Source organism: Saccopteryx leptura, chromosome 2 (genome assembly GCF_036850995.1).
Source record: "Saccopteryx leptura isolate mSacLep1 chromosome 2, mSacLep1_pri_phased_curated, whole genome shotgun sequence".
Taxonomy (NCBI): domain Eukaryota; kingdom Metazoa; phylum Chordata; class Mammalia; order Chiroptera; family Emballonuridae; genus Saccopteryx; species Saccopteryx leptura.
Window position 1 is genome coordinate 128326155 of NC_089504.1, and position 7590 is coordinate 128333744.

Below are 7590 nucleotides of genomic sequence, written 5' to 3' on the forward strand. Positions count from 1 at the left end.
ACTCAATTTTCTGGCTAATAAACTGATATCAATAAAACATGTACATTCCTTTTTTAAACATGTAGAGATGCTAAATAATATATCAAATAAAATTTAAATAGTATAAATTTATAAATTTAAATATAAACACATGTATAGCATAACTTCAAATAGATAGTTTCCTTTGGATTAGACTTCATCGGTAGGGACTGGATGTTCATTCACCTCTAGGCTGCAGCATCAGAAGCCAACAGAGTGAATTAACCTGGTGGACTAGGGACATCAGCCTGGAAAGTGGATGGGAGAAATTGACAAAAAAACAGCACATGGCTAAGAGGAACTCCTAACCCTTAATTCTAGAATACTAACTTAGAAAAGCAGAGGATGAGAGAAATATAAACAAGACTGAATATTTCTTCCTTTATCTATCTATCTATCTATCTATCTATCTATCTATCTATCATCTATCTATCTATAAAGGTAGCTGGATATTAATAAAGGAAGGGAGAAAGGGGAATCAGATATTATTAAGCATAATAAACTAGGGAGTTGATTGGATAATAAGCCTGCTTTACTAGGAGGTTGCAGCATTCATAGGCTCTTCAGGGGACCACTTGGAGCAGGAGAAATTCTGCTGTGCACACGTGCAATAGAAACCAGAAGACCCAAAAGAACTTTTGGACATGCACAACAGAAGTCAAAATGATGCAGGGAGAGAACCAGCTTTGGGTGGTGGCTGCTGCTGCTGGGTTTGAGCTTTCGGCTGGCCGAGGGCGAGGCGGCGTGGACAGCGGCCTGGCAGCCCGCGCTCTGCCGCCCGCAGCCTCGCGCCCGCCCGCCTGCCGCGCCCAGAGCCAGCCGCTTCTCGCCTGAATGCCCGGCCGCCTGAACGGCCTAGATGCAGGCCATCAAGTGTGTGGTGGTGGGAGACGGGTCTGTAGGTAAAACTTGCCTACTGATTAGTTATATAACCAATGCATTTTTCTGGAGAATATTCCCCCACTGTCTTTGACAACTATTCTGCTAATGTTATGGTAGATGGAAAACCGGTGAATCTGGGCTTATGGGATACTGCTGGCCAAGATTATCACAGGCTACGTCCCCTCTCCTATCTGCAGACAGTTGAATTCTTAATTTGCTTTTCTCTTGTGAGTCCTGCGTCATTTAAAAATGTTCCTGTAAAGTGGTATTTTGACGTGCGACACCATTGTCCCAACACTCCCATAACCCTCATGGGGACTACGTTTGATCTTAGAGATGACAAAGACATGACTGAGAAACTGAAGAAGAAGCTGACACCCATCACCTACCCGCAGGGCTTAGCCATCGCTAGGGAGAACGGTGCTATAAAATAGCTGGAATGCTCAACTCTCACTCAGCAAGGGCTCAAAGCAGTGTTTGATGACGCTGTTTGAGCTGTTCTCTGCCCACCTCCTGTCAAGAAGAAGAGAAAATGCCTACTGTTGTAAATGTCTGGGCCCCTCTTCCCTGCTGCCCTGTACACCCCCCCCCCCAACCTTTGTACACTTTGCTCAAAAACAATGGAGCCCTCGCACTCAATGCCAAGTTTTTGTTACAGATTCATTTTTTTCCATATAACCATTTTAAACCAATCAGTAATTTTTAGATTTTGTATGAAGAGTTCAAATTTTCACATTCTATTGAAAATTTAGCCCTAAAATGACAAGCTTTCTTAAAACCTTATTTTTGAAAAGCCCCTATTCTTGTTTAGATTAAGAGTTGCCAAAATACCTTGTGAACTAAATTGCATTGTTGTGCTAAGAACACTAAGCTGTTTGAAGACCTTCGTCTTTGAGACGCTGTAGCTCTGAAGTTAGGGAAGGCAGACATTTTCCAACAAGTTTCACAGGCAAGCAGTTCAGCCTCCTTTACGAAATGTTGCCATTTAATGGGTTGATAATTAAGCAACCCATGCTCATTGCCTAACATTGTACTGTATAGCATAACGGAATGACTGTAACAACTCAACTCTCTGGATAGATCTTTTTTTTTTTTCTTTCTTTCTTTTTTTTTTTTCTGAAGCTGGAAACAGGGAGGGACAGACAGACTCCCGCATGCGCCCGACCGGGATCCACCCGGCACGCCCACCAGGGGCCACGCTCTGCCCACCAGGGGGCGAAGCTCTGCCCCTCCGGGGCGTCGCTCTGCCCCGACCAGAGCCACTCTAGCGCCTGGGGCAGAGGCCAAGGAGCCATCCCCAGCGCCCGGGCCATCTTTTGCTCCAATGGAGCCTTGGCTGCGGGAGGGGAAGAGAGAGACAGAGAGGAAGGAGGGGGCGGGTGGAGAAGCAAATGGGCGCTTCTCCTATGTGCCCTGGCCGGAAATCGAACCCGGGTCCCCCGCACGCCAGGCCGACGCTCTACCGCTGAGCCAACCGGCCAGGGCCTAGATCTTTCTTTATTTCGTAGTGAGATTTATTATTTTTTTTTTTTTAAATAGTGTATGAGCTTTTGCTGAGATTTTGAAGAGAACCTTTGCTCACGTGTTCCCTCTGAAGTATTCTGCTCTAGCCATGGGCACACTGGGGTGGAGTGTGTGGTGAGACACTTGATGTGATCAAAGGATGAAGATAGTATTTTGAAAAAATATGAAATAGAGATTAACTTACACTACACTGTACACATAATAATTAAACAGAATAAAAATGTCACGGGTAAAATTTTAAAAAGGTTCTTTTCTGTCCAATGCGGTAGATGGTGAAGAAAGTCGGTGATAATCAGTAAGTGTTCTCTGACGCTTTCCTTTTTCTTAAATCTGCGTTCTTCCTGAAATAAGGCATTTAACTAATTCATCACTAAACTGGCCATTCCCATAGTTGCCAACTTAGTGATTTTCTTATAGAACCCCCTTTCAGCAAGCAGTATGCCTCCTTGCACTTTAAAATCTTTCTTGATAATGCACTAGAAGTATTTTTGTAGATTAGTAAAAGTGCATTTCTGTTTTCATGTTCCTCTATTCAAAGCTAATAAATGCTTCCTTAGTTTTCTAGTAACTAGATGTAAAAATCATATGTTGCATCTTTACAGTTTTAAAAATATTTTGTCCTGGCCTGTTGGCTCAGTGATAGAGCGTCGGCCTGGCGTGCAGGAGTCCCAGGTTCGATTCCTGGCCAGGGCACACAGGAGAAGTGCCCATCTGCTTCTCCACCCCTCCCCCTCTCCTTCCTCTCTGTCTCTCTCTTCCCCTCCCACAGCCAAGGCTCCATTGGAGCAAAGTTGGCTCGGGTGCTGAGGATGGCTCTGTGGCCTCTGCCTCAGGCACTAGAATGGCTCTGGTTGCAACAGAGCAATGCCCCAGATGGGCAGAGCATTGCCCCCTGGTGGGCATGCCAGGTGGATCCCAGTTAGGCACATGTGGGAGTCTGTCTGCCTGCCTCCCCGTTTCCAACTTCAGAAATATACCAAAAAAAAAAAAAAAAATTTACATATTCTTAAACTAGTGGTAAACGAAATGTGCGCCAGGGTACACTGGTGAGCCCTAGAAGATTTCCAGGTGCACCCTATGGTATTCCAGAGAAATATGTGCCTGTTGGGGACCAAAAAACCAACACGGTTCTTGGAGTTTAGGTTTTTGGGGGCAGAGGTGTGGGGAATTGGCTGTAAGCTGACAGTCTGCCTAACACCCCACCTCACTTGCCTGATTAGGTTGCAAATGGCTGTTAAGCTGTGGTGCTGGATTGTTTACACTACCTCCCATGCTCCCCAGAAAGACTGGAGGCAAGTTTCTTCTATCCTTTTTTTGGTGTAAAGTTAAGATGATACATTTGGTGGGGTTTTTCTGCACTCAACACAGTTAGAGTAAAAAGAGAGGAATTCTTCAATGTATTGATGAGGAAATGAGAGTTTGCCTTTCAAATATATGCCCAAACATTGAAGAAATTGCTAGGACACATCAGGCTCATGTTTCTCATAAACACAAGAATGAAAAACTTAACACATTCGCACTGGGACCTGCCGAATTTACTAAATCTTACTAAGAGTGTATCTCTTTTATATATCTATATATATAAAAAGATAACATTTTTGTCTTTTTTTATTTTTTTATTTTACAGAGACAGAGAGAGAGATAGACAGACAGGAACAGAGAGAGATGAGAAACATCAATCATCAGTTTTTCGTTGCGACACCTTAATTGTTCATTGATTCTATATGTGCATTGACTGTGGGCCTTCAGCAGACCGAGTAATCCCTTGCTCACGTCAACAACCTTGGGTCCAAGCTGGTGAATTTTGCTCAAACCAGATGAGCCTGCGCTCAAGCTGGCAACCTCGGGTCTCGAACCTGGGTCTTCTGCATCCCAGTACAACGCTCTATCCACTGTGCCACCGCCTGGTCAGGCCATATTTTTCTTTTTAAAAATTATTTAACTCCTCTTTTTTTAATAAATTCTAAAAAGGATAACTCAGAAAATGTAACATAAAAATGTTTTTTAATGTCAGAATAAATTTAATTTTGTCGTATTTATTTTGTTTACCATAAAAGCATGCTTGGACTTTATATTTTTTCTTTAATGTTTGACTTAATTATTATAACATATTTCTCAGAAATTTGTATATAGTGCACCTACAATTATTTGTAGGATTTTAAGTGAGCCCCAATTCAAAAAGTTTGAGAACCATTGTCTTAAACTATGAACTTTCTTAACATGACTGTTTTGCCAGACCCCAGCACTATACCTTGACTAGTGCTGATTCTTCTCTGCCTCACCCGTGTGGACATGCACCCTGTTGCTCTAACAATGTTCCTTTGGGTGTGAGATTCCGTAAACCCCGAGCTCGTGCTAACAAAGTTTGTACAACTTACCCACTGGCAAGAATACAAGATTGGACCTTTCAACCACTAGAACAACATTTTTTTAAATTGACAGTTGCAGAATTGTGGAGTGCTTTTACAATGATCATTTGCTAATGTAATTAGCAGTATTGTTTTGCATGTATGACTTAATAAATCCTTGAATCATAAAAAAAAATGCTTCTACTCTCAGGCATATGCAGTAGAAAATAAGAGGTGAATCCTAGCCTGGGAAAAGGATGAGATTGGATAAGGGACCCAGAACCCCGGAAGATGCAGGAAATGGATGGGTTAGGGAAAGGACCCAACCTAGCCTGCAAAGAATTGGGAAGGTGATTGGTTAGTTTGAAAGGGCATCTGGTTCTTCCCAAGCCCAAGATAATATAATCAGAGTTTGACAAAAGCCCATTCTCTCTCTCACACACACATGCACTTGCCCACTATGTGCCTGTGTTTTCTCTCCATAGCAGTCATGCAGGTTTCAAGCACAGGCCTGGTCACAGCTCCAACTGGAATGCATCTGGGAACACAGACTAAGTTAGCCGGTTGAGGACAGGGACTGAACTGGACTCAACCAATGGCACAGAATTTATGGACACTGGCCTTTCTTCTGGGTTTAATGAAAACAAGACTAGACTTCTTTCACAGCAGGATAGACAGAGATGAGACATGGGAAACCTGGGCATAGCCTTCCATTTCAACCCAAATAAATTCTACCACAAAACCTCAACCTCCCATACATGAGTTTCCTGAAATGCTTTTTTTGCAAATCTGTGAAAGGACTCTATTTTATCTATCTATCTATCTATCTATCTATCTATCTATCTATCTATCATCTATCTCTTTTAAAAATCAGAACATTTATTGCACAACAAACTATTGAAATCCAAAAGATAAACTGTTAAATATCACAAGCACCTATGAATATGTCTACTAAACAAGACTGGACAGTCCTGGCCAGTTAGTTAAGTGAATTGAGTATTGATCTGGCATATGAACATCCCGGGTTCAATTCCTGGTCAGGGCACACAGGAGAAGTGACCATCTGCTTCTCTCCCCCTTCATCCCCTTTCTATCTCTCTTCCCCTCCCATAGCCAGAGGCTCAATTGATTCAAGCCTCAGGCCCAGGCACTGAGGATAGCTCGGTTGATTTGAGCATCAGCCCCAGACGGGGTCTACTGGGTGGATCCTGTTTGGGGCACATTGTTAAGGTGACCAATTGTCCTTTAGGGAGGACAGTGCTTCTTTTGTTTGTTCTGCCCTCCCTTGAAAAGTGTCCTCCTACATGTCCTCCTTTTTGATACTGGAAGACTAATCTGTAAATGTATGTATTTGATCAATGCAGAATCAATCCATTGTGTGTGATGTGATGTATTTGTATGACATGACAATTCATCAAGATTAGTACAGTGCGGCAAGATGTGATTATGAGATGTATGCACTCCACACAGGAAAACTTGAAAGAGTGCGTGATATACCGAGTGTGCAAATGGCTTTGTTTACTTCTTACTGAAACACGAAATGGCACATATGACATTGTAGATTCATGATTATTTTTTTCTCAGTAAATATTCAATCATAGACAGGTAAGCACAATTCACGTTTTATTAATTCATTATCTATTTAATAATTTCCAAATACGAATAATTTTATTTACAAGTATTTTCTCGAATTCGAGTTTTAAAGTGGAAATCTAACTTCAAACCATATCTACTAATAATGCATTTTGATTAAATAGTTGCATAAAACATGCATAGATGTTTTTTAATTAGAAAATGATAAATACACCCAAATATCACTCCAAATTAGTGGTTTTGTTTGATATTTAGTTTTACTAAATGAGTACTTTTTTCTTACAATTATTATTAAAAATTAATAGGCATGTAAGCATAATTACAATATAAAATAGTTCAGATGTTTTTATTATGCACTTATCATATTCTAGTGTATTGTTGCAATGAATAAAATGTTTCTTTTATTTATGATGTTGTTTTCTTCTATTTATTTTTGTCCTCCTTTTCATTGTAAAAAGGTTCGTTCCTTAACATTGTGGGAGTCTGTCTTTCTCTCCCCTCTTCTCACTTTAAAATAGAGAGAGGGAGAGAGACTGGACACTTTCAACGTAAGAAATTACCAAACCCAAGAACAAAAACAAAGAAAAAAAAAAAAGAAATGACCAAACCTGTAAGAATTTTTTGAGTTTACCTGAGCCAAACTGTCGACAGTTGCTGGGAAGCAAAGACTCCACAAATTGAGAAAGTGCTCCTGAAAATGGTGGTATTACCACTTATTTTATACAGAGATGGAAGGGGGTTATGTGACATTGATTGGATTGGTGATAGATGAGGGAGGTGGGAGAAAGCAAGGTGGAGAAATCTCTGAGATTGGATAAAAAGTAAAAATGTATATACCTGTACTTCTTTTACATAGGTGGGAATAAGATAATTAGCAGTTCACAATTAACATGATAACAATAACAATGAGGCGATTTGTAGTTTCTGCTCTGGTGGGGGTGGCTGCACCCTGGGGGGGGAGGCAGGAAAAGAAGATCACTCTTACATTTCAAAGACATGTTATTGTGAGGTCGGTGGGCAATGGAGGAAGGTCATGTGAGGAACCAGACCTGGGAACTCTGGCTGGAACCACCCACACCAATGTGCACCAAAAAAAACTTCCCAAGAGTCCTTTGGAAAAGAGCGACTGTCTGCCAACCAATGAAATTCTGCCACATCATATTAGCTAGACCACCCTAACAACCCTTTAAATTTCCCCCATGTGGTTTCCTCCATGCGACTTCTT

At 41.4% G+C, this 7590-nt stretch overlaps 1 pseudogene; it reads left to right on the forward strand.

The window, feature by feature from the left end:
* Positions 1–863: 863 nt before the first annotated feature.
* Positions 864–1448, forward strand: LOC136393119 (ras-related C3 botulinum toxin substrate 1 pseudogene; annotated as a pseudogene).
* Positions 1449–7590: the final 6142 nt, after the last annotated feature.